Raw genomic sequence first — 25,730 nt, 5'->3', positions numbered from 1 at the left:
AGAAAAAAAAAAAAAAATAGTTAATGCAGAAACGCTGCTCATATTTTTCCTCAAGATCACAGCATCGATTTTCAAAAACATCAGTGCAACTACACTGAGGCCGGCCTCAGTGTAATTTAGTTTGCGGCAATTAAGCGTAATTTACAGGGATGCATAGCGCTGTCGCACCGTAGGGCGTCGAACTTACCACAGCACCTTTTTCTCAGTAATCACTTGCCGATAGATACTAGGAGAGTGAGTGAGACCGGTAATAGCCTTAGACTGGACGCTGACGATGTGCCCTAATCTCGTAACCAGGTCAGCCTCTTTGGTCACGAGGATTGTTTCCTCCCCTCAAATTTCTGTTTCGAACGCGTATTATTATTTCTATTATTATTATTATGATTACCGCGTGTTCAGTTATGTAGCTGCAGCAGTACGAATTAGACGAATTCTTGCCTTAGATTCCATGTAACAGAACCGAGATTTCATGGCGTTTCCGATAGGAAACGTTATGAAATCCATGGAAGAGCAAAGTCAGCCACAAGTAGCCCTATTACAGGCTCTTCTACCAGCCAACTATCATACTAGGCTGAATACACCAGTTCTCTGGATGATCTTGACCAGTGCAGACGTGTGTTTCCCTTTCTCCGCTATTGTGGGGATTAGTTGGCTAGTGCCGTCTTCCGAAGGGTGTGGTTCGGCAACCCCTCTGGTTTACAACCGTTCAAGGCTACAATGTCTAACGGAGGAAGTACAGAAGTTAAGACCAGCCGTAAAGCTATGTCAAAAACAACCACCGGGAATGTAGTGAAATCGCCGCAAGTCCTATCAACGGAGGAACTAGTAGACTCCTTGAACATTCCAATCGACCTTGACTGGAGTAAATCGTGCATTCTCCGATGTGACCCAAGCGGAGCTCCATATTCGGAATCTGATATTATTTGCAGCCTGAAAGGTAAGATTAAAGGTTCAGATGTATGGCACCTAGGATCTGTGAAATTTAATTCTGTATTCATTATCTCCTTTAAGGAGCATAATATTAAAGAAAGATTCTGTTCTCTTAAGAAAATTACTGTTCGTGGCCTTGCATGCGCTATTATCCCGATTAACAAGACTCGGAAAATAGAGGTCGTTATTCACTGGCTCCCACCCCAAATTCCGAACCGCCTAGTGGCGATGCATTTCGAGAAATTCGGGACCATAAAATACCTCGAGAACATATCCACCATAAAGGACAGAGAATGGTCCCACATTCTCAGTAACAAAAAGAAAATGATAATAGAACTTAATGATGAAGTACAGGTCACAGATATACCCTATGTCATTAGGGTGCAGAAAATGACTGGAATTGTAGTCATAAGCGGAAGACCACCATCCTGCTTTAGATGCAAAAAAATTGGGCACCTTCGCAAAGAGTGCACTGCACCAAAATGCGAAAAATGCAGTAAAATAGGTCATGAAGCGGAAAACTGCATAGGCCGCACGTATGCAGGCATAATATCAAAAAACCTGAAAAACGACTTCTGTGAAGACACAGATACCTGCAATATCGATGATGTCCAGGAAACGGAGTGCATCGAAGAACCGGGAAATAAAAAAAAAAATAAAAATGATTCGGGATTAGTGGAAGAAAACCCGTCAAATATAACACCAATAATTGACGCAACACAGTTAACCCCACCAAAAATAAACCAAAGCCATAAATCACCATTAGAAAACACCTGTGAAGGCAGGCCGCAAATGTTAACAACACCTGCTGTGAATAACGACAATACAGAGTCAATACAGCCTCTAGATACGCCCAACGTGCCCGAAGGAAAGGAAAGTGAGAAAGAAAGTGAAGAAGTAAAGAAAACATCGGAGAGAAGGAAAAAAACAAAATTCGTTCCCAACTTGGTCGTAAGGAACAAGCGGGACAAAGGAAAAGAAAAGGAAGCCGCAAAACCGGATAACTAAAGAAACCAGAAGAACCACTAAATATAGAATAACCCAAGTTTACCTCCAGACAAATATTAATTCCTAAACAATGAAAATAATATCCCTAAACTGCAATGGACTGAAAGGCAATGACTCTCAGAAATTATTGATAAATTTATTAGTAAACCTAAAACCTGATATTGTTATGCTTCAAGACACCAGGATAAATGACTTAAAAGAAGTAGCCATGTTCGAACAAAAACTAAATAAAAATTATATCTCTATTTTTGAACCAGCCCAAAATAATTCAGTTGCAGGAGTAATAACACTAATTTATAAAAGAGCCCGGAATATACAAATACACGCTCACGAAACTCTGATTCCACACAGAGCATTAGGAGTAGACATAACATGGAACTCAAAAACCTTATCGTTGATCAACATATATGGGCCTACAAGACACAACGAAAAAAAACACTTTTGGACAGAACTGGAACATATACTAACAGATAAGCACACAATTATAGCGGCAGGAGACATGAATTTCTTAGAAGACAAAACAAGGGATCAAGAAAAGGCAACAGATACACCCATTCCCACATTTTCTAAAATATTCAAAACATTACATTTATATGACGCCTACCGTACACTACACCCAACAAAGAAAGAATACACATTCTTTTCTGCAAACAACGCGTCCAGACTTGATAGACTTTACTACCCAGACCACCTGGGGATCACAGTAGGAAACGTCATGCATACACCAGTTTCCTTCACTGACCACCACATGCTGATAGTTAAGCTATTAGGTGAAGTCCAAGAAAGCGCATTTGTAAACAGGGAATACCCGCTCTGGAAACTGAATGCAAGTCTCCTACAGGAAGACGAGTTTCAAGCAGAAATCAAAAAAATCAGCAGAGAAACAAAAAACGCTGAAAACCCAATAGAAGGGTGGTATAGATTTAAACAGGAGGTAAAAAAAATGGCTATTAAATTGGGGAAACAAATGAAACATAAACAGAACGAAGAAAAGAGAAACATAATAAAAGAATTACAAAGAACATACACACCCGATAGAAATATTAAAAACACAATGGAAAGAACAAAACTTAAAGAAAAACTAAAAGATATTGAAAAGAAAGAAATAGAAGGCGCATGGCTTAGAGCTAGAATTAAGGCCATCGAAAATGATGAAGGCAAAAGCAGTACAGCTTGGTTATTTGAAAAAGAAAGATGCAAGAAAAGAACCGTAAAAGCCATAACAAAAAACAATGAAACATACAAAAATGATGCAGATATAATAGCTATCTTCCACAATCACTACACGGAAACATTTGAAAGAAAACACAGCTGTGAGACCGAATCAGACACTTTCTTACAGCTGTTAAATAAATTAAAACCAGATGAAGCAGAAGAAATCGACAAACCTATATCCATACAAGAATGCAGACAAGCAATCAGAAAACTCCCAACACAAAAATCACCAGGACCAGACGGACTCACTGCTGAATTTTACAAGAAATACTTCCACATATTTGAAGACCAATTTGTAGACATGATAATAGCAATAGGAAAAACAGAAAATACACCCCAAAATTTTAACCTAGGATACATATGTACCATCCCAAAAACCGAGAATAAAGAAAATCTAAAAGACATAAACCAATGGAGAGGCATTACTCTTCTGAACACAGACTTCAAAATCTTGTCAAAAATCTTAGCGTCAAGAGTACAAATCCACTTAGTGAAAATAATCACTGATGCCCAAACGTGCGGAATTAAGGGGCGAAAAATTGAAGACACCATAATGCAGGTAAGATGCATTTATGAATATTACAAAGTAACTGAAAAACCATGCATTCTAATGGGACTGGACATAGAAAAAGCCTTTGATTCAGTCAGCCATGATTACCTACATAAAGTTATAAAAGCAACAGGATTCGGAATCGGGTTCCAAACATGGATAAGAACGTTGTACAATAAGGCTCAATCAAGATTAATAATTAACAAAAAGCTGTCTGCCCCATTCAATATCCAATGCTCCATTAGGCAAGGTGACAACCTCTCAATGATTCTGTTTGCCTTGGCTATAGAACCACTGATAAGGTCAATCCAATCAAACAAAAAAATTAGCGGAACGCGCATAGGCGAAGAGAGAGAAACTAAGGTCCTGGCGTACGCTGACGATATCACGGTGACGCTGACAACGGCTCAATCTGTAAATGAAATACTAAAAATCATGAAATCTTTCGAAAAGGCGAGCGGCCTAAAAATAAATGAAAGGAAAACAAACGCAACATTAATCGGAAAGTGGAAAAAAACACCCACCTTGCCTGAAAATATAAACAGTAAAAACGAATTTAGAATACTAGGAATCACACTAGGTGAAGAAGAATGTTACGCTAACCAATGGGAAGCATTGTGCAAGAAAGTGACCCAAAAATTATCAACCTGGAGAGGAAGACATCTCTCAGTAAAAGGGAAGGCAAGAGTGTGCAACCAGTATATAATGTCCAAACTATGGTACCTGATCGGACACATCCCATACAATGGGAAATATGCAGACAGGATTCATAGAGAATGCGCCCAGTTTATTTGGAATTCATCCTACGAACCAATGAGAAGGTCAACCCTCTTTCACGACAGTGAAGCTGGAGGCCTTGGGCTCGTTAACATCCACATAAAAACACTAATAAACAATGCGAAAATTGCAGAAAAAGCCCAAAACTCAGGAAAAGGGTGGACACCTTATGTACTAATGTTTAAACAAAAGTTACTCCCTCACAGATATGCCTACTCACTGGAAGCAAAAATAAATAGAATACCAGAAATGTTCAGAGAAATCGTGGAAGGTGAAGAGTATGCAAAAGACAGAATAGATCTCGGGAAAATTCTGGAAACAAACTCAAGAGTGACCTACACAAAAATGATAAGAAGCACTATACCACCACCACAACACAGGGAAATTCAAAGGGGAAATATAAGACTATCACCAGTACTAGAAAAAGTGTTTAAATTACCAATAAAACCGAAATATAAGACCTTCTTTTATAAAGTTCATCACTGTTGTCTGCCAACCAGAATATGGCTGGTTGCAAAAGGCATACCTATCTACAGTCCAGCCAAATGCAACTTCTGCAACGATCCAGAAACAATACACCACCTAATGATATACTGCAACGTCACATCTAAAATATGGAACGTAGTGACTCCACTGATCTCTTCATCGTCAATGATCACCGAAAAACTTGTATTCTGGTTAAAAGATGGAAAAATAGAAACAACAAAAATGATCATAATAATCATTACAATGTACGCAATATGGTCGCACAGATGCGATGAAATATACGGGAGAAATGAAGCAGGAAACATATTGATGAAAGTAAACAAATATCTCAAAGAAATCACTCATGATACCATCTACAAGAAAGCAATAACCCCGAGGGAATGGCAGAAAACAGGAGTCCTCTCTGGAGAGCAAGACAGTTACAAATACAAACCAATCGCAAATTAATCATCACAATGCCATAAATGTTTTTAAATGTGAAAACTGAACTAATAAAAGTTAAACAAAGAAATAAGATAACGTAACACAATGAAACTAATAAATTAATGTATCTTAAGAAACATTATAGGTATATGATAAATCACTATGTGTATTTCAATAAGGATTGTCAATTAGCACGAATGTATATATAACGTAAGATCTCAATAACAATTTGTACTTTAAAAATCATGTACAATATAGTTTAACAATAGCAATAAAAAAAGAAAAGCTTATGTGTAAATTAGAATAAAAAAGAAATATGGTCAAGTTATATAAAGGAGAAAGAACCTGTATAAATACAGAACAATGGAACAATATATAAACCATTCATATATAATGTGTCCAATATGAGCAACACAACTTGTGTATTCGCTTTATATGTAAACAAAAAAGAGAGATAAGTTAAAACTGAAATAATGTAACCTGGTGTCGTGAAGTAGAGCTAAATGTAAATGAATGTAAAGCAATAATAATATGTTAAACAAAAACAAAAGATGTTATCTGACAAATGAAGGTATGTAAAAATTGGAACGGAAAATGATACAATGTAATTTATAAATAATGTCATGTATGTTTACATAACAAGCTTGTATACCTAATGAGTGTAATTTATAAATAATGTAATGTATATTTACATAACAAGCTGGTATACCTAATGAGTGTAATTTATAAATAATGTAATGTATATTTACATAACAAGCTGGTATACCTAATGAGTGTAATTTATAAATAATGTAATGTATATTTACATAACAAGCTGGAATACCTAATGAGTGTAATTTATAAATAATGTAATGTATATCTATATAACAAGCTGGTATACCTAATGAGTGTAATTTATAAATAATGTAATATATATTTATATAACAAGCTGGTATACCTAATGAGTGTAACTTATAAATAATGTAATGTATATTTATATAACAAGCTGGTATGCATCATAATTGTAGGACATATCCGTTCTACTGATAAAAAAAATTCATATATCAACAAGTTGTATAGTAAAATGGAAAAGTGTACCAAAATAAAAAGGAAATATGTGAGCAAGCCTCACGTATAGAGACAATATCACATGAGCCAAAACAAATTCAGGACTGTAGTGCAATATAAGAAGGTCAATCAAATGGAAGTAAATAAAACGTATGCTAATAAGAAACGCCACTCTCAGGCGAGGATGTAACCTGAAAAGGAAAATAGAATGTGAAAAAAAAAATGTATGTAACAAAATGAAACAGAAAATGATACTATGTAATTTGTAAATAATGTATATATTGTAATTTATATTTGTATCATAAGCTGGTATATCCAAAGTATGTATATAGAAACCAATAAAATAGTACTAGGCTGAATACACCGGTTCTCGTCCGATCACCGAAGTTAAGCAGCGTTAGGCCCGGTCAGTACTTGGGAGGGTGACCACCTGGGAATACCGGGTGTAGTTGGCTTTTTGCCCTTTTTTTGACATTAGTTAATGCAGAAACAGAAAAAAAAAAAAAATTAGTTAATGCAGAAACGCTGCTCATATTTTTCCTCAAGATCACAGCATCGATTTTCAAAAACATCAGTGCAACTACACTGAGGCCGGCCTCAGTGTAATTTAGTTTGCGGCAATTAAGCGTAATTTACAGGGATGCATAGCGCTGTCGCACCGTAGGGCGTCGAACTTACCACAGCACCTTTTTCTCAGTAATCACTTGCCGATAGATACTAGGAGAGTGAGTGAGACCGGTAATAGCCTTAGACTGGACGCTGACGATGTGCCCTAATCTCGTAACCAGGTCAGCCTCTTTGGTCACGAGGATTGTTTCCTCCCCTCAAATTTCTGTTTCGAACGCGTATTATTATTTCTATTATTATTATTATTATGATTACCTCGTGTTCAGTTATGTAGCTGCAGCAGTACGAATTAGACGAATTCTTGCCTTAGATTCCATGTAACAGAACCGAGATTTCATGGCGTTTCCGATAGGAAACGTTATGAAATCCATGGAAGAGCAAAGTCAGCCACAAGTAGCCCTATTACAGGCTCTTCTACCAGCCAACTATCATACTAGGCTGAATACACCGGTTCTGGTCCGATCACCGAAGTTAAGCAGCGTTAGGCCCGGTCAGTACTTGGGAGGGTGACCACCTGGGAATACCGGGTGTAGTTGGCTTTTTGCCCTTTTTTTGACATTAGTTAATGCAGAAACAGAAAAAAAAAAAAATTAGTTAATGCAGAAACGCTGCTCATATTTTTCCTCAAGATCACAGCATCGATTTTCAAAAACATCAGTGCAACTACACTGAGGCCGGCCTCAGTGTAATTTAGTTTGCGGCAATTAAGCGTAATTTACAGGGATGCATAGCGCTGTCGCACCGTAGGGCGTCGAACTTACCACAGCACCTTTTTCTCAGTAATCACTTGCCGATAGATACTAGGAGAGTGAGTGAGACCGGTAATAGCCTTAGACTGGACGCTGACGATGTGCCCTAATCTCGTAACCAGGTCAGCCTCTTTGGTCACGAGGATTGTTTCCTCCCCTCAAATTTCTGTTTCGAACGCGTATTATTATTTCTATTATTATTATTATTATGATTACCGCGTGTTCAGTTATGTAGCTGCAGCAGTACGAATTAGACGAATTCTTGCCTTAGATTCCATGTAACAGAACCGAGATTTCATGGCGTTTCCGATAGGAAACGTTATGAAATCCATCGAAGAGCAAAGTCAGCCACAAGTAGCCCTATTACAGGCTCTTCTACCAGCCAACTATCATACTAGGCTGAATACACCGGTTCTCGTCCGATCACCGAAGTTAAGCAGCGTTAGGCCCGGTCAGTACTTGGGAGGGTGACCACCTGGGAATACCGGGTGTAGTTGGCTTTTTGCCCTTTTTTTGACATTAGTTAATGCAGAAACCAAAAAAAAAAAAAATCAGTTAATGCAGAAACGCTGCTCATATTTTTCCTCAAGTTCAGAGCATCGATTTTCAAAAACATCAGTGCAACTACACTGAGGCCGGCCTCAGTGTAATTTAGTTTGCGGCAATTAAGCGTAATTTACAGGGATGCATAGCGCTGTCGCACCGTAGGGCGTCGAACTTACCACAGCACCTTTTTCTCAGTAATCACTTGCCGATAGATACTAGGAGAGTGAGTGAGACCGGTAATAGCCTTAGACTGGACGCTGACGATGTGCCCTAATCTCGTAACCAGGTCAGCCTCTTTGGTCACGAGGATTGTTTCCTCCCCTCAAATTTCTGTTTCGAACGCGTATTATTATTTCTATTATTATTATTATTATGATTACCGCGTGTTCAGTTATGTAGCTGCAGCAGTACGAATTAGACGAATTCTTGCCTTAGATTCCATGTAACAGAACCGAGATTTCATGGCCTTTCCGATAGGAAACGTTATGAAATCCACGGAAGAGCAAAGTCAGCCACAAGTAGCCCTATTACAGGCTCTTCTACCAGCCAACTATCATACTAGGCTGAATACACCGGTTCTCGTCCGATCACCGAAGTTAAGCAGCGTTAGGCCCGGTCAGTACTTGGGAGGGTGACCACCTGGGAATACCGGGTGTAGTTGGCTTTTTGCCCTTTTTTTGACATTAGTTAATGCAGAAACAGAAAAAAAAAAAAATTAGTTAATGCAGAAACGCTGCTCATATTTTTCCTCAAGATCACAGCATCGATTTTCAAAAACATCAGTGCAACTACACTGAGGCCGGCCTCAGTGTAATTTAGTTTGCGGCAATTAAGCGTAATTTACAGGGATGCATAGCGCTGTCGCACCGTAGGGCGTCGAACTTACCACAGCACCTTTTTCTCAGTAATCACTTGCCGATAGATACTAGGAGAGTGAGTGAGACCGGTAATAGCCTTAGACTGGACGCTGACGATGTGCCCTAATCTCGTAACCAGGTCAGCCTCTTTGGTCACGAGGATTGTTTCCTCCCCTCAAATTTCTGTTTCGAACGCGTATTATTATTTCTATTATTATTATTATGATTACCTCGTGTTCAGTTATGTAGCTGCAGCAGTACGAATTAGACGAATTCTTGCCTTAGATTCCATGTAACAGAACCGAGATTTCATGGCGTTTCCGATAGGAAACGTTATGAAATCCATGGAAGAGCAAAGTCAGCCACAAGTAGCCCTATTACAGGCTCTTCTACCAGCCAACTATCATACTAGGCTGAATACACCGGTTCTCGTCCGATCACCGAAGTTAAGCAGCGTTAGGCGCGGTCAGTACTTGGGAGGGTGACCACCTGGGAATACCGGGTGTAGTTGGCTTTTTGCCCTTTTTTTGACATTAGTTAATGCAGAAACAGAAAAAAAAAAAAAATTAGTTAATGCAGAAACGCTGCTCATATTTTTCCTCAAGATCACAGCATCGATTTTTAAAAACATCAGTGCAACTACACTGAGGCCGGCCTCAGTGTAATTTAGTTTGCGGCAATTAAGCGTAATTTACAGGGATGCATAGCGCTGTCGCACCGTAGGGCGTCGAACTTACCACAGCACCTTTTTCTCAGTAATCACTTGCCGATAGATACTAGGAGAGTGAGTGAGACCGGTAATAGCCTTAGACTGGACGCTGACGATGTGCCCTAATCTCGTAACCAGGTCAGCCTCTTTGGTCACGAGGATTGTTTCCTCCCCTCAAATTTCTGTTTCGAACGCGTATTATTATTTCTATTATTATTATTATTATGATTACCGCGTGTTCAGTTATGTAGCTGCAGCAGTACGAATTAGACGAATTCTTGCCTTAGATTCCATGTAACAGAACCGAGATTTCATGGCCTTTCCGATAGGAAACGTTATGAAATCCACGGAAGAGCAAAGTCAGCCACAAGTAGCCCTATTACAGGCTCTTCTACCAGCCAACTATCATACTAGGCTGAATACACCGGTTCTCGTCCGATCACCGAAGTTAAGCAGCGTTAGGCCCGGTCAGTACTTGGGAGGGTGACCACCTGGGAATACCGGGTGTAGTTGGCTTTTTGCCCTTTTTTTGACATTAGTTAATGCAGAAACAGAAAAAAAAAAAAAATTAGTTAATGCAGAAACGCTGCTCATATTTTTCCTCAAGATCACAGCATCGATTTTCAAAAACATCAGTGCAACTACACTGAGGCCGGCCTCAGTGTAATTTAGTTTGCGGCAATTAAGCGTAATTTACAGGGATGCATAGCGCTGTCGCACCGTAGGGCGTCGAACTTACCACAGCACCTTTTTCTCAGTAATCACTTGCCGATAGATACTAGGAGAGTGAGTGAGACCGGTAATAGCCTTAGACTGGACGCTGACGATGTGCCCTAATCTCGTAACCAGGTCAGCCTCTTTGGTCACGAGGATTGTTTCCTCCCCTCAAATTTCTGTTTCGAACGCGTATTATTATTTCTATTATTATTATTATGATTACCGCGTGTTCAGTTATGTAGCTGCAGCAGTACGAATTAGACGAATTCTTGCCTTAGATTCCATGTAACAGAACCGAGATTTCATGGCGTTTCCGATAGGAAACGTTATGAAATCCATGGAAGAGCAAAGTCAGCCACAAGTAGCCCTATTACAGGCTCTTCTACCAGCCAACTATCATACTAGGCTGAATACACCGGTTCTCGTCCGATCACCGAAGTTAAGCAGCGTTAGGCCCGGTCAGTACTTGGGAGGGTGACCACCTGGGAATACCGGGTGTAGTTGGCTTTTTGCCCTTTTTTTGACATTAGTTAATGCAGAAACCAAAAAAAAAAAAAATCAGTTAATGCAGAAACGCTGCTCATATTTTTCCTCAAGTTCAGAGCATCGATTTTCAAAAACATCAGTGCAACTACACTGAGGCCGGCCTCAGTGTAATTTAGTTTGCGGCAATTAAGCGTAATTTACAGGGATGCATAGCGCTGTCGCACCGTAGGGCGTCGAACTTACCACAGCACCTTTTTCTCAGTAATCACTTGCCGATAGATACTAGGAGAGTGAGTGAGACCGGTAATAGCCTTAGACTGGACGCTGACGATGTGCCCTAATCTCGTAACCAGGTCAGCCTCTTTGGTCACGAGGATTGTTTCCTCCCCTCAAATTTCTGTTTCGAACGCGTATTATTATTTCTATTATTATTATTATGATTACCGCGTGTTCAGTTATGTAGCTGCAGCAGTACGAATTAGACGAATTCTTGCCTTAGATTCCATGTAACAGAACCGAGATTTCATGGCGTTTCCGATAGGAAACGTTATGAAATCCATGGAAGAGCAAAGTCAGCGCTTTTTGCCCTTTTTTTGACATTAGTTAATGCAGAAACCAAAAAAAAAAAAAATCAGTTAATGCAGAAACGCTGCTCATATTTTTCCTCAAGTTCAGAGCATCGATTTTCAAAAACATCAGTGCAACTACACTGAGGCCGGCCTCAGTGTAATTTAGTTTGCGGCAATTAAGCGTAATTTACAGGGATGCATAGCGCTGTCGCACCGTAGGGCGTCGAACTTACCACAGCACCTTTTTCTCAGTAATCACTTGCCGATAGATACTAGGAGAGTGAGTGAGACCGGTAATAGCCTTAGACTGGACGCTGACGATGTGCCCTAATCTCGTAACCAGGTCAGCCTCTTTGGTCACGAGGATTGTTTCCTCCCCTCAAATTTCTGTTTCGAACGCGTATTATTATTTCTATTATTATTATTATGATTACCTCGTGTTCAGTTATGTAGCTGCAGCAGTACGAATTAGACGAATTCTTGCCTTAGATTCCATGTAACAGAACCGAGATTTCATGGCGTTTCCGATAGGAAACGTTATGAAATCCATGGAAGAGCAAAGTCAGCCACAAGTAGCCCTATTACAGGCTCTTCTACCAGCCAACTATCATACTAGGCTGAATACACCGGTTCTCGTCCGATCACCGAAGTTAAGCAGCGTTAGGCCCGGTCAGTACTTGGGAGGGTGACCACCTGGGAATACCGGGTGTAGTTGGCTTTTTGCCCTTTTTTTGACATTAGTTAATGCAGAAACAGAAAAAAAAAAAAAAATTAGTTAATGCAGAAACGCTGCTCATATTTTTCCTCAAGATCACAGCATCGATTTTCAAAAACATCAGTGCAACTACACTGAGGCCGGCCTCAGTGTAATTTAGTTTGCGGCAATTAAGCGTAATTTACAGGGATGCATAGCGCTGTCGCACCGTAGGGCGTCGAACTTACCACAGCACCTTTTTCTCAGTAATCACTTGCCGATAGATACTAGGAGAGTGAGTGAGACCGGTAATAGCCTTAGACTGGACGCTGACGATGTGCCCTAATCTCGTAACCAGGTCAGCCTCTTTGGTCACGAGGATTGTTTCCTCCCCTCAAATTTCTGTTTCGAACGCGTATTATTATTTCTATTATTATTATTATTATGATTACCGCGTGTTCAGTTATGTAGCTGCAGCAGTACGAATTAGACGAATTCTTGCCTTAGATTCCATGTAACAGAACCGAGATTTCATGGCCTTTCCGATAGGAAACGTTATGAAATCCACGGAAGAGCAAAGTCAGCCACAAGTAGCCCTATTACAGGCTCTTCTACCAGCCAACTATCATACTAGGCTGAATACACCGGTTCTCGTCCGATCACCGAAGTTAAGCAGCGTTAGGCCCGGTCAGTACTTGGGAGGGTGACCACCTGGGAATACCGGGTGTAGTTGGCTTTTTGCCCTTTTTTTGACATTAGTTAATGCAGAAACAGAAAAAAAAAAAAATTAGTTAATGCAGAAACGCTGCTCATATTTTTCCTCAAGATCACAGCATCGATTTTCAAAAACATCAGTGCAACTACACTGAGGCCGGCCTCAGTGTAATTTAGTTTGCGGCAATTAAGCGTAATTTACAGGGATGCATAGCGCTGTCGCACCGTAGGGCGTCGAACTTACCACAGCACCTTTTTCTCAGTAATCACTTGCCGATAGATACTAGGAGAGTGAGTGAGACCGGTAATAGCCTTAGACTGGACGCTGACGATGTGCCCTAATCTCGTAACCAGGTCAGCCTCTTTGGTCACGAGGATTGTTTCCTCCCCTCAAATTTCTGTTTCGAACGCGTATTATTATTTCTATTATTATTATTATGATTACCGCGTGTTCAGTTATGTAGCTGCAGCAGTACGAATTAGACGAATTCTTGCCTTAGATTCCATGTAACAGAACCGAGATTTCATGGCGTTTCCGATAGGAAACGTTATGAAATCCATGGAAGAGCAAAGTCAGCCACAAGTAGCCCTATTACAGGCTCTTCTACCAGACAACTATCATACTAGGCTGAATACCCCGGTTCTCGTCCGATCACCGAAGTTAAGCAGCGTTAGGCCCGGTCAGTACTTGGGAGGGTGACCACCTGGGAATACCGGGTGTAGTTGGCTTTTTGCCCTTTTTTTGACATTAGTTAATGCAGAAACAGAAAAAAAAAAAAAAATAGTTAATGCAGAAACGCTGCTCATATTTTTCCTCAAGATCACAGCATCGATTTTCAAAAACATCAGTGCAACTACACTGAGGCCGGCCTCAGTGTAATTTAGTTTGCGGCAATTAAGCGTAATTTACAGGGATGCATAGCGCTGTCGCACCGTAGGGCGTCGAACTTACCACAGCACCTTTTTCTCAGTAATCACTTGCCGATAGATACTAGGAGAGTGAGTGAGACCGGTAATAGCCTTAGACTGGACGCTGACGATGTGCCCTAATCTCGTAACCAGGTCAGCCTCTTTGGTCACGAGGATTGTTTCCTCCCCTCAAATTTCTGTTTCGAACGCGTATTATTATTTCTATTATTATTATTATGATTACCGCGTGTTCAGTTATGTAGCTGCAGCAGTACGAATTAGACGAATTCTTGCCTTAGATTCCATGTAACAGAACCGAGATTTCATGGCGTTTCCGATAGGAAACGTTATGAAATCCATGGAAGAGCAAAGTCAGCCACAAGTAGCCCTATTACAGGCTCTTCTACCAGCCAACTATCATACTAGGCTGAATACACCAGTTCTCTGGATGATCTTGACCAGTGCAGACGTGTGTTTCCCTTTCTCCGCTATTGTGGGGATTAGTTGGCTAGTGCCGTCTTCCGAAGGGTGTGGTTCGGCAACCCCTCTGGTTTACAACCGTTCAAGGCTACAATGTCTAACGGAGGAAGTACAGAAGTTAAGACCAGCCGTAAAGCTATGTCAAAAACAACCACCGGGAATGTAGTGAAATCGCCGCAAGTCCTATCAACGGAGGAACTAGTAGACTCCTTGAACATTCCAATCGACCTTGACTGGAGTAAATCGTGCATTCTCCGATGTGACCCAAGCGGAGCTCCATATTCGGAATCTGATATTATTTGCAGCCTGAAAGGTAAGATTAAAGGTTCAGATGTATGGCACCTAGGATCTGTGAAATTTAATTCTGTATTCATTATCTCCTTTAAGGAGCATAATATTAAAGAAAGATTCTGTTCTCTTAAGAAAATTACTGTTCGTGGCCTTGCATGCGCTATTATCCCGATTAACAAGACTCGGAAAATAGAGGTCGTTATTCACTGGCTCCCACCCCAAATTCCGAACCGCCTAGTGGCGATGCATTTCGAGAAATTCGGGACCATAAAATACCTCGAGAACATATCCACCATAAAGGACAGAGAATGGTCCCACATTCTCAGTAACAAAAAGAAAATGATAATAGAACTTAATGATGAAGTACAGGTCACAGATATACCCTATGTCATTAGGGTGCAGAAAATGACTGGAATTGTAGTCATAAGCGGAAGACCACCATCCTGCTTTAGATGCAAAAAAATTGGGCACCTTCGCAAAGAGTGCACTGCACCAAAATGCGAAAAATGCAGTAAAATAGGTCATGAAGCGGAAAACTGCATAGGCCGCACGTATGCAGGCATAATATCAAAAAACCTGAAAAACGACTTCTGTGAAGACACAGATACCTGCAATATCGATGATGTCCAGGAAACGGAGTGCATCGAAGAACCGGGAAATAAAAAAAAAAATAAAAATGATTCGGGATTAGTGGAAGAAAACCCGTCAAATATAACACCAATAATTGACGCAACACAGTTAACCCCACCAAAAATAAACCAAAGCCATAAATCACCATTAGAAAACACCTGTGAAGGCAGGCCGCAAATGTTAACAACACCTGCTGTGAATAACGACAATACAGAGTCAATACAGCCTCTAGATACGCCCAACGTGCCCGAAGGAAAGGAAAGTGAGAAAGAAAGTGAAGAAGTAAAGAAAACATCGGAGAGAAGGAAAAAAACAAAATTCGTTCCCAACTTGGTCGTAAGGAACAAGCGGGACAAAGGAAAAGAAAAGGAAGCCGCAAAACCGGATAACTAAAGAAACCAGAAGAACCACTAAATATAGAATAACCCAAGTTTACCTCCAGACAAATATTAATTCCTAAACAATGAAAATAATATCCCTAAACTGCAATGGACTGAAAGGCAATGACTCTCAGAAATTATTGATAAATTTATTAGTAAACCTAAAACCTGATATTGTTATGCTTCAAGACACCAGGATAAATGACTTAAAAGAAGTAGCCATGTTCGAACAAAAACTAAATAAAAATTATATCTCTATTTTTGAACCAGCCCAAAATAATTCAGTTGCAGGAGTAATAACACTAATTTATAAAAGAGCCCGGAATATACAAATACACGCTCACGAAACTCTGATTCCACACAGAGCATTAGGAGTAGACATAACATGGAACTCAAAAACCTTATCGTTGATCAACATATATGGGCCTACAAGACACAACGAAAAAAAACACTTTTGGACAGAACTGGAACATATACTAACAGATAAGCACACAATTATAGCGGCAGGAGACATGAATTTCTTAGAAGACAAAACAAGGGATCAAGAAAAGGCAACAGATACACCCATTCCCACATTTTCTAAAATATTCAAAACATTACATTTATATGACGCCTACCGTACACTACACCCAACAAAGAAAGAATACACATTCTTTTCTGCAAACAACGCGTCCAGACTTGATAGACTTTACTACCCAGACCACCTGGGGATCACAGTAGGAAACGTCATGCATACACCAGTTTCCTTCACTGACCACCACATGCTGATAGTTAAGCTATTAGGTGAAGTCCAAGAAAGCGCATTTGTAAACAGGGAATACCCGCTCTGGAAACTGAATGCAAGTCTCCTACAGGAAGACGAGTTTCAAGCAGAAATCAAAAAAATCAGCAGAGAAACAAAAAACGCTGAAAACCCAATAGAAGGGTGGTATAGATTTAAACAGGAGGTAAAAAAAATGGCTATTAAATTGGGGAAACAAATGAAACATAAACAGAACGAAGAAAAGAGAAACATAATAAAAGAATTACAAAGAACATACACACCCGATAGAAATATTAAAAACACAATGGAAAGAACAAAACTTAAAGAAAAACTAAAAGATATTGAAAAGAAAGAAATAGAAGGCGCATGGCTTAGAGCTAGAATTAAGGCCATCGAAAATGATGAAGGCAAAAGCAGTACAGCTTGGTTATTTGAAAAAGAAAGATGCAAGAAAAGAACCGTAAAAGCCATAACAAAAAACAATGAAACATACAAAAATGATGCAGATATAATAGCTATCTTCCACAATCACTACACGGAAACATTTGAAAGAAAACACAGCTGTGAGACCGAATCAGACACTTTCTTACAGCTGTTAAATAAATTAAAACCAGATGAAGCAGAAGAAATCGACAAACCTATATCCATACAAGAATGCAGACAAGCAATCAGAAAACTCCCAACACAAAAATCACCAGGACCAGACGGACTCACTGCTGAATTTTACAAGAAATACTTCCACATATTTGAAGACCAATTTGTAGACATGATAATAGCAATAGGAAAAACAGAAAATACACCCCAAAATTTTAACCTAGGATACATATGTACCATCCCAAAAACCGAGAATAAAGAAAATCTAAAAGACATAAACCAATGGAGAGGCATTACTCTTCTGAACACAGACTTCAAAATCTTGTCAAAAATCTTAGCGTCAAGAGTACAAATCCACTTAGTGAAAATAATCACTGATGCCCAAACGTGCGGAATTAAGGGGCGAAAAATTGAAGACACCATAATGCAGGTAAGATGCATTTATGAATATTACAAAGTAACTGAAAAACCATGCATTCTAATGGGACTGGACATAGAAAAAGCCTTTGATTCAGTCAGCCATGATTACCTACATAAAGTTATAAAAGCAACAGGATTCGGAATCGGGTTCCAAACATGGATAAGAACGTTGTACAATAAGGCTCAATCAAGATTAATAATTAACAAAAAGCTGTCTGCCCCATTCAATATCCAATGCTCCATTAGGCAAGGTGACAACCTCTCAATGATTCTGTTTGCCTTGGCTATAGAACCACTGATAAGGTCAATCCAATCAAACAAAAAAATTAGCGGAACGCGCATAGGCGAAGAGAGAGAAACTAAGGTCCTGGCGTACGCTGACGATATCACGGTGACGCTGACAACGGCTCAATCTGTAAATGAAATACTAAAAATCATGAAATCTTTCGAAAAGGCGAGCGGCCTAAAAATAAATGAAAGGAAAACAAACGCAACATTAATCGGAAAGTGGAAAAAAACACCCACCTTGCCTGAAAATATAAACAGTAAAAACGAATTTAGAATACTAGGAATCACACTAGGTGAAGAAGAATGTTACGCTAACCAATGGGAAGCATTGTGCAAGAAAGTGACCCAAAAATTATCAACCTGGAGAGGAAGACATCTCTCAGTAAAAGGGAAGGCAAGAGTGTGCAACCAGTATATAATGTCCAAACTATGGTACCTGATCGGACACATCCCATACAATGGGAAATATGCAGACAGGATTCATAGAGAATGCGCCCAGTTTATTTGGAATTCATCCTACGAACCAATGAGAAGGTCAACCCTCTTTCACGACAGTGAAGCTGGAGGCCTTGGGCTCGTTAACATCCACATAAAAACACTAATAAACAATGCGAAAATTGCAGAAAAAGCCCAAAACTCAGGAAAAGGGTGGACACCTTATGTACTAATGTTTAAACAAAAGTTACTCCCTCACAGATATGCCTACTCACTGGAAGCAAAAATAAATAGAATACCAGAAATGTTCAGAGAAATCGTGGAAGGTGAAGAGTATGCAAAAGACAGAATAGATCTCGGGAAAATTCTGGAAACAAACTCAAGAGTGACCTACACAAAAATGATAAGAAGCACTATACCACCACCACAACACAGGGAAATTCAAAGGGGAAATATAAGACTATCACCAGTACTAGAAAAAGTGTTTAAATTACCAATAAAACCGAAATATAAGACCTTCTTTTATAAAGTTCATCACTGTTGTCTGCCAACCAGAATATGGCTGGTTGCAAAAGGCATACCTATCTACAGTCCAGCCAAATGCAACTTCTGCAACGATCCAGAAACAATACACCACCTAATGATATACTGCAACGTCACATCTAAAATATGGAACGTAGTGACTCCACTGATCTCTTCATCGTCAATGATCACCGAAAAACTTGTATTCTGGTTAAAAGATGGAAAAATAGAAACAACAAAAATGATCATAATAATCATTACAATGTACGCAATATGGTCGCACAGATGCGATGAAATATACGGGAGAAATGAAGCAGGAAACATATTGATGAAAGTAAACAAATATCTCAAAGAAATCACTCATGATACCATCTACAAGAAAGCAATAACCCCGAGGGAATGGCAGAAAACAGGAGTCCTCTCTGGAGAGCAAGACAGTTACAAATACAAACCAATCGCAAATTAATCATCACAATGCCATAAATGTTTTTAAATGTGAAAACTGAACTAATAAAAGTTAAACAAAGAAATAAGATAACGTAACACAATGAAACTAATAAATTAATGTATCTTAAGAAACATTATAGGTATATGATAAATCACTATGTGTATTTCAATAAGGATTGTCAATTAGCACGAATGTATATATAACGTAAGATCTCAATAACAATTTGTACTTTAAAAATCATGTACAATATAGTTTAACAATAGCAATAAAAAAAGAAAAGCTTATGTGTAAATTAGAATAAAAAAGAAATATGGTCAAGTTATATAAAGGAGAAAGAACCTGTATAAATACAGAACAATGGAACAATATATAAACCATTCATATATAATGTGTCCAATATGAGCAACACAACTTGTGTATTCGCTTTATATGTAAACAAAAAAGAGAGATAAGTTAAAACTGAAATAATGTAACCTGGTGTCGTGAAGTAGAGCTAAATGTAAATGAATGTAAAGCAATAATAATATGTTAAACAAAAACAAAAGATGTTATCTGACAAATGAAGGTATGTAAAAATTGGAACGGAAAATGATACAATGTAATTTATAAATAATGTCATGTATGTTTACATAACAAGCTTGTATACCTAATGAGTGTAATTTATAAATAATGTAATGTATATTTACATAACAAGCTGGTATACCTAATGAGTGTAATTTATAAATAATGTAATGTATATTTACATAACAAGCTGGTATACCTAATGAGTGTAATTTATAAATAATGTAATGTATATTTACATAACAAGCTGGAATACCTAATGAGTGTAATTTATAAATAATGTAATGTATATCTATATAACAAGCTGGTATACCTAATGAGTGTAATTTATAAATAATGTAATATATATTTATATAACAAGCTGGTATACCTAATGAGTGTAACTTATAAATAATGTAATGTATATTTATATAACAAGCTGGTATGCATCATAATTGTAGGACATATCCGTTCTACTGATAAAAAAAATTCATATATCAACAAGTTGTATAGTAAAATGGAAAAGTGTACCAAAATAAAAAGGAAATATGTGAGCAAGCCTCACGTATAGAGACAATATCACATGAGCCAAAACAAATTCAGGACTGTAGTGCAATATAAGAAGGTCAATCAAATGGAAGTAAATAAAACGTATGCTAATAAGAAACGCCACTCTCAGGCGAGGATGTAACCTGAAAAGGAAAATAGAATGTGAAAAAAAAAATGTATGTAACAAAATGAAACAGAAAATGATACTATGTAATTTGTAAATAATGTATATATTGTAATTTATATTTGTATCATAAGCTGGTATATCCAAAGTATGTATATAGAAACCAATAAAATAGTACTAGGCTGAATACACCGGTTCTCGTCCGATCACCGAAGTTAAGCAGCGTTAGGCCCGGTCAGTACTTGGGAGGGTGACCACCTGGGAATACCGGGTGTAGTTGGCTTTTTGCCCTTTTTTTGACATTAGTTAATGCAGAAACAGAAAAAAAAAAAAAATTAGTTAATGCAGAAACGCTGCTCATATTTTTCCTCAAGATCACAGCATCGATTTTCAAAAACATCAGTGCAACTACACTGAGGCCGGCCTCAGTGTAATTTAGTTTGCGGCAATTAAGCGTAATTTACAGGGATGCATAGCGCTGTCGCACCGTAGGGCGTCGAACTTACCACAGCACCTTTTTCTCAGTAATCACTTGCCGATAGATACTAGGAGAGTGAGTGAGACCGGTAATAGCCTTAGACTGGACGCTGACGATGTGCCCTAATCTCGTAACCAGGTCAGCCTCTTTGGTCACGAGGATTGTTTCCTCCCCTCAAATTTCTGTTTCGAACGCGTATTATTATTTCTATTATTATTATTATTATGATTACCTCGTGTTCAGTTATGTAGCTGCAGCAGTACGAATTAGACGAATTCTTGCCTTAGATTCCATGTAACAGAACCGAGATTTCATGGCGTTTCCGATAGGAAACGTTATGAAATCCATGGAAGAGCAAAGTCAGCCACAAGTAGCCCTATTACAGGCTCTTCTACCAGCCAACTATCATACTAGGCTGAATACACCGGTTCTGGTCCGATCACCGAAGTTAAGCAGCGTTAGGCCCGGTCAGTACTTGGGAGGGTGACCACCTGGGAATACCGGGTGTAGTTGGCTTTTTGCCCTTTTTTTGACATTAGTTAATGCAGAAACAGAAAAAAAAAAAAATTAGTTAATGCAGAAACGCTGCTCATATTTTTCCTCAAGATCACAGCATCGATTTTCAAAAACATCAGTGCAACTACACTGAGGCCGGCCTCAGTGTAATTTAGTTTGCGGCAATTAAGCGTAATTTACAGGGATGCATAGCGCTGTCGCACCGTAGGGCGTCGAACTTACCACAGCACCTTTTTCTCAGTAATCACTTGCCGATAGATACTAGGAGAGTGAGTGAGACCGGTAATAGCCTTAGACTGGACGCTGACGATGTGCCCTAATCTCGTAACCAGGTCAGCCTCTTTGGTCACGAGGATTGTTTCCTCCCCTCAAATTTCTGTTTCGAACGCGTATTATTATTTCTATTATTATTATTATTATGATTACCGCGTGTTCAGTTATGTAGCTGCAGCAGTACGAATTAGACGAATTCTTGCCTTAGATTCCATGTAACAGAACCGAGATTTCATGGCGTTTCCGATAGGAAACGTTATGAAATCCATCGAAGAGCAAAGTCAGCCACAAGTAGCCCTATTACAGGCTCTTCTACCAGCCAACTATCATACTAGGCTGAATACACCGGTTCTCGTCCGATCACCGAAGTTAAGCAGCGTTAGGCCCGGTCAGTACTTGGGAGGGTGACCACCTGGGAATACCGGGTGTAGTTGGCTTTTTGCCCTTTTTTTGACATTAGTTAATGCAGAAACCAAAAAAAAAAAAAATCAGTTAATGCAGAAACGCTGCTCATATTTTTCCTCAAGTTCAGAGCATCGATTTTCAAAAACATCAGTGCAACTACACTGAGGCCGGCCTCAGTGTAATTTAGTTTGCGGCAATTAAGCGTAATTTACAGGGATGCATAGCGCTGTCGCACCGTAGGGCGTCGAACTTACCACAGCACCTTTTTCTCAGTAATCACTTGCCGATAGATACTAGGAGAGTGAGTGAGACCGGTAATAGCCTTAGACTGGACGCTGACGATGTGCCCTAATCTCGTAACCAGGTCAGCCTCTTTGGTCACGAGGATTGTTTCCTCCCCTCAAATTTCTGTTTCGAACGCGTATTATTATTTCTATTATTATTATTATTATGATTACCGCGTGTTCAGTTATGTAGCTGCAGCAGTACGAATTAGACGAATTCTTGCCTTAGATTCCATGTAACAGAACCGAGATTTCATGGCCTTTCCGATAGGAAACGTTATGAAATCCACGGAAGAGCAAAGTCAGCCACAAGTAGCCCTATTACAGGCTCTTCTACCAGCCAACTATCATACTAGGCTGAATACACCGGTTCTCGTCCGATCACCGAAGTTAAGCAGCGTTAGGCCCGGTCAGTACTTGGGAGGGTGAACACCTGGGAATACCGGGTGTAGTTGGCTTTTTGCCCTTTTTTTGACATTAGTTAATGCAGAAACAGAAAAAAAAAAAAATTAGTTAATGCAGAAACGCTGCTCATATTTTTCCTCAAGATCACAGCATCGATTTTCAAAAACATCAGTGCAACTACACTGAGGCCGGCCTCAGTGTAATTTAGTTTGCGGCAATTAAGCGTAATTTACAGGGATGCATAGCGCTGTCGCACCGTAGGGCGTCGAACTTACCACAGCACCTTTTTCTCAGTAATCACTTGCCGATAGATACTAGGAGAGTGAGTGAGACCGGTAATAGCCTTAGACTGGACGCTGACGATGTGCCCTAATCTCGTAACCAGGTCAGCCTCTTTGGTCACGAGGATTGTTTCCTCCCCTCAAATTTCTGTTTCGAACGCGTATTATTATTTCTATTATTATTATTATGATTACCTCGTGTTCAGTTATGTAGCTGCAGCAGTACGAATTAGACGAATTCTTGCCTTAGATTCCATGTAACAGAACCGAGATTTCATGGCGTTTCCGATAGGAAACGTTATGAAATCCATGGAAGAGCAAAGTCAGCCACAAGTAGCCCTATTACAGGCTCTTCTACCAGCCAACTATCATACTAGGCTGAATACACCGGTTCTCGTCCGATCACCGAAGTTAAGCAGCGTTAGGCGCGGTCAGTACTTGGGAGGGTGACCACCTGGGAATACCGGGTGTAGTTGGCTTTTTGCCCTTTTTTTGACATTAGTTAATGCAGAAACAGAAAAAAAAAAAAAATTAGTTAATGCAGAAACGCTGCTCATATTTTTCCTCAAGATCACAGCATCGATTTTCAAAAACATCAGTGCAACTACACTGAGGCCGGCCTCAGTGTAATTTAGTTTGCGGCAATTAAGCGTAATTTACAGGGATGCATAGCGCTGTCGCACCGTAGGGCGTCGAACTTACCACAGCACCTTTTTCTCAGTAATCACTTGCCGATAGATACTAGGAGAGTGAGTGAGACCGGTAATAGCCTTAGACTGGACGCTGACGATGTGCCCTAATCTCGTAACCAGGTCAGCCTCTTTGGTCACGAGGATTGTTTCCTCCCCTCAAATTTCTGTTTCGAACGCGTATTATTATTTCTATTATTATTATTATTATGATTACCGCGTGTTCAGTTATGTAGCTGCAGCAGTACGAATTAGACGAATTCTTGCCTTAGATTCCATGTAACAGAACCGAGATTTCATGGCCTTTCCGATAGGAAACGTTATGAAATCCACGGAAGAGCAAAGTCAGCCACAAGTAGCCCTATTACAGGCTCTTCTACCAGCCAACTATCATACTAGGCTGAATACACCGGTTCTCGTCCGATCACCGAAGTTAAGCAGCGTTAGGCCCGGTCAGTACTTGGGAGGGTGACCACCTGGGAATACCGGGTGTAGTTGGCTTTTTGCCCTTTTTTTGACATTAGTTAATGCAGAAACAGAAAAAAAAAAAAAATTAGTTAATGCAGAAACGCTGCTCATATTTTTCCTCAAGATCACAGCATCGATTTTCAAAAACATCAGTGCAACTACACTGAGGCCGGCCTCAGTGTAATTTAGTTTGCGGCAATTAAGCGTAATTTACAGGGATGCATAGCGCTGTCGCACCGTAGGGCGTCGAACTTACCACAGCACCTTTTTCTCAGTAATCACTTGCCGATAGATACTAGGAGAGTGAGTGAGACCGGTAATAGCCTTAGACTGGACGCTGACGATGTGCCCTAATCTCGTAACCAGGTCAGCCTCTTTGGTCACGAGGATTGTTTCCTCCCCTCAAATTTCTGTTTCGAACGCGTATTATTATTTCTATTATTATTATTATGATTACCGCGTGTTCAGTTATGTAGCTGCAGCAGTACGAATTAGACGAATTCTTGCCTTAGATTCCATGTAACAGAACCGAGATTTCATGGCGTTTCCGATAGGAAACGTTATGAAATCCATGGAAGAGCAAAGTCAGCCACAAGTAGCCCTATTACAGGCTCTTCTACCAGCCAACTATCATACTAGGCTGAATACACCGGTTCTCGTCCGATCACCGAAGTTAAGCAGCGTTAGGCCCGGTCAGTACTTGGGAGGGTGACCACCTGGGAATACCGGGTGTAGTTGGCTTTTTGCCCTTTTTTTGACATTAGTTAATGCAGAAACCAAAAAAAAAAAAAATCAGTTAATGCAGAAACGCTGCTCATATTTTTCCTCAAGTTCAGAGCATCGATTTTCAAAAACATCAGTGCAACTACACTGAGGCCGGCCTCAGTGTAATTTAGTTTGCGGCAATTAAGCGTAATTTACAGGGATGCATAGCGCTGTCGCACCGTAGGGCGTCGAACTTACCACAGCACCTTTTTCTCAGTAATCACTTGCCGATAGATACTAGGAGAGTGAGTGAGACCGGTAATAGCCTTAGACTGGACGCTGACGATGTGCCCTAATCTCGTAACCAGGTCAGCCTCTTTGGTCACGAGGATTGTTTCCTCCCCTCAAATTTCTGTTTCGAACGCGTATTATTATTTCTATTATTATTATTATGATTACCTCGTGTTCAGTTATGTAGCTGCAGCAGTACGAATTAGACGAATTCTTGCCTTAGATTCCATGTAACAGAACCGAGATTTCATGGCGTTTCCGATAGGAAACGTTATGAAATCCATGGAAGAGCAAAGTCAGCGCTTTTTGCCCTTTTTTTGACATTAGTTAATGCAGAAACCAAAAAAAAAAAAAATCAGTTAATGCAGAAACGCTGCTCATATTTTTCCTCAAGTTCAGAGCATCGATTTTCAAAAACATCAGTGCAACTACACTGAGGCCGGCCTCAGTGTAATTTA

The 25,730-nt window shown here is 39.7% G+C and overlaps 11 non-coding genes and 6 pseudogenes across 11 annotated transcripts; all 17 read left to right on the top strand.

Moving 5' to 3' along the window:
• The first annotated feature begins 6,770 nt into the window (after positions 1-6,770).
• Positions 6,771-6,891, top strand: LOC150080404 (5S ribosomal RNA; annotated as a pseudogene).
• Positions 6,892-7,483: 592 nt separating this feature from the next.
• LOC150080403 (5S ribosomal RNA) lies at positions 7,484-7,602 on the top strand. The gene has a single exon (XR_016547454.1). It is a non-coding gene; the product is annotated as a 5S ribosomal RNA (ribosomal RNA).
• Positions 7,603-8,193: 591 nt separating this feature from the next.
• Positions 8,194-8,312, top strand: LOC150080402 (5S ribosomal RNA). Its single transcript, XR_016547498.1, has one exon. It is a non-coding gene; the product is annotated as a 5S ribosomal RNA (ribosomal RNA).
• A 591-nt stretch (positions 8,313-8,903) lies between these two features.
• On the top strand, positions 8,904-9,022 carry LOC150080401 (5S ribosomal RNA). Its single transcript, XR_016547497.1, has one exon. It is a non-coding gene; the product is annotated as a 5S ribosomal RNA (ribosomal RNA).
• A 588-nt stretch (positions 9,023-9,610) lies between these two features.
• On the top strand, positions 9,611-9,729 carry LOC150080400 (5S ribosomal RNA; annotated as a pseudogene).
• A 592-nt stretch (positions 9,730-10,321) lies between these two features.
• On the top strand, positions 10,322-10,440 carry LOC150080399 (5S ribosomal RNA). The gene has a single exon (XR_016547496.1). It is a non-coding gene; the product is annotated as a 5S ribosomal RNA (ribosomal RNA).
• A 589-nt stretch (positions 10,441-11,029) lies between these two features.
• LOC150080398 (5S ribosomal RNA) lies at positions 11,030-11,148 on the top strand. The gene has a single exon (XR_016547495.1). It is a non-coding gene; the product is annotated as a 5S ribosomal RNA (ribosomal RNA).
• A 1,147-nt stretch (positions 11,149-12,295) lies between these two features.
• Positions 12,296-12,414, top strand: LOC150080397 (5S ribosomal RNA). Its single transcript, XR_016547494.1, has one exon. It is a non-coding gene; the product is annotated as a 5S ribosomal RNA (ribosomal RNA).
• Positions 12,415-13,007: 593 nt separating this feature from the next.
• LOC150080396 (5S ribosomal RNA) lies at positions 13,008-13,126 on the top strand. The gene has a single exon (XR_016547493.1). It is a non-coding gene; the product is annotated as a 5S ribosomal RNA (ribosomal RNA).
• Positions 13,127-13,714: 588 nt separating this feature from the next.
• Positions 13,715-13,833, top strand: LOC150080395 (5S ribosomal RNA; annotated as a pseudogene).
• A 6,806-nt stretch (positions 13,834-20,639) lies between these two features.
• LOC150080394 (5S ribosomal RNA) lies at positions 20,640-20,760 on the top strand (annotated as a pseudogene).
• A 592-nt stretch (positions 20,761-21,352) lies between these two features.
• On the top strand, positions 21,353-21,471 carry LOC150080393 (5S ribosomal RNA). Its single transcript, XR_016547453.1, has one exon. It is a non-coding gene; the product is annotated as a 5S ribosomal RNA (ribosomal RNA).
• A 591-nt stretch (positions 21,472-22,062) lies between these two features.
• On the top strand, positions 22,063-22,181 carry LOC150080392 (5S ribosomal RNA). Its single transcript, XR_016547492.1, has one exon. It is a non-coding gene; the product is annotated as a 5S ribosomal RNA (ribosomal RNA).
• A 591-nt stretch (positions 22,182-22,772) lies between these two features.
• LOC150080391 (5S ribosomal RNA) lies at positions 22,773-22,891 on the top strand (annotated as a pseudogene).
• Positions 22,892-23,479: 588 nt separating this feature from the next.
• Positions 23,480-23,598, top strand: LOC150080390 (5S ribosomal RNA; annotated as a pseudogene).
• A 592-nt stretch (positions 23,599-24,190) lies between these two features.
• On the top strand, positions 24,191-24,309 carry LOC150080389 (5S ribosomal RNA). The gene has a single exon (XR_016547491.1). It is a non-coding gene; the product is annotated as a 5S ribosomal RNA (ribosomal RNA).
• A 589-nt stretch (positions 24,310-24,898) lies between these two features.
• On the top strand, positions 24,899-25,017 carry LOC150080388 (5S ribosomal RNA). Its single transcript, XR_016547489.1, has one exon. It is a non-coding gene; the product is annotated as a 5S ribosomal RNA (ribosomal RNA).
• The last annotated feature ends 713 nt before the right edge of the window (positions 25,018-25,730 follow it).

The sequence above is a fragment of the Mastigoproctus giganteus genome, chromosome 9 (genome assembly GCF_048544385.1).
Source record: "Mastigoproctus giganteus isolate SK-2022 chromosome 9, ASM4854438v1, whole genome shotgun sequence".
NCBI lineage: Eukaryota > Metazoa > Arthropoda > Arachnida > Uropygi > Thelyphonidae > Mastigoproctus > Mastigoproctus giganteus.
The sequence above is the reverse complement of the archived record's forward strand: the minus strand, read 5'-3'. Positions and strand labels throughout refer to the sequence as shown.